Source organism: Balaenoptera ricei, chromosome 6 (genome assembly GCF_028023285.1).
Source record: "Balaenoptera ricei isolate mBalRic1 chromosome 6, mBalRic1.hap2, whole genome shotgun sequence".
NCBI lineage: Eukaryota > Metazoa > Chordata > Mammalia > Artiodactyla > Balaenopteridae > Balaenoptera > Balaenoptera ricei.
The window spans coordinates 119,832,372-119,833,132 of NC_082644.1; positions in this window are offsets into that span (position 1 = coordinate 119,832,372).

A 761-nucleotide genomic window follows, 5' to 3' on the forward strand; every position below is an offset into this window, starting at 1 on the left:
GGCCGTGTCCCCGCGCCCCCTCGGCCCGCCGCCGCCCGCCCGCCGCCGCCGCCGCCGCCGCCCCGCGAGCCCCGGCCATGGCCGCGCCGCCCCGGGCGCCCGGGAGAGTGGCCGCCCCGCCGCTGCCCACTGTCCTCTGCCACCCGCCCGCCGCCGGGAAGAGCCGCCGGCTCGGGCTCTGAGCGCCGCGCGGACTGCGCGCGGGGGCCGCGGCCGGGAGGCGGGGACACGTCCGGGCGGCGGCCGACGCAATCTGCCCAGGAAATGGGTGGATTTTTCCTCTCCACTCCGGCTCCCCGCCGCCCCCTGGCTGCTGGCAGCGAGGCCTGCAGAGCCCCGTAACCAAGGAGTAGGGAGCGGGTGGCCCCGGAGGAAAGACAGACCACCCCCTCCCAAGTCTTCAAAATCCGCCCGCGCAGACGGCGGCATCCCTAGCGCATGGGCTGGCCGCTGCCCTTCCACCCTCAAGGCCGCCGGCCAGCGAGGCCCGGGCACCCCTCTGAGACCCACCCCACCCATGCCCAAGGCCTCCGCCTCGCTGCAGGGGACCTGCTTGGCGGTGGCTCCAGGCTTCCTCCAGCCCGGCAGCCCCCTGAAACCCAGCCAGGAAGGAGAACTCTTGGCGGGCTCCGAAAGCAGCCCCTGGTGGGGGGTCTCCAGCCCCGGCGCTGGGGGAGGGGGCTAGGGGAAAGGCCCTTCTTGGAGCCCGGGACAGCCAGGAGCCCTAAGGCCTTTGCTGGCAGCCGTGGACCCGCCCAGTG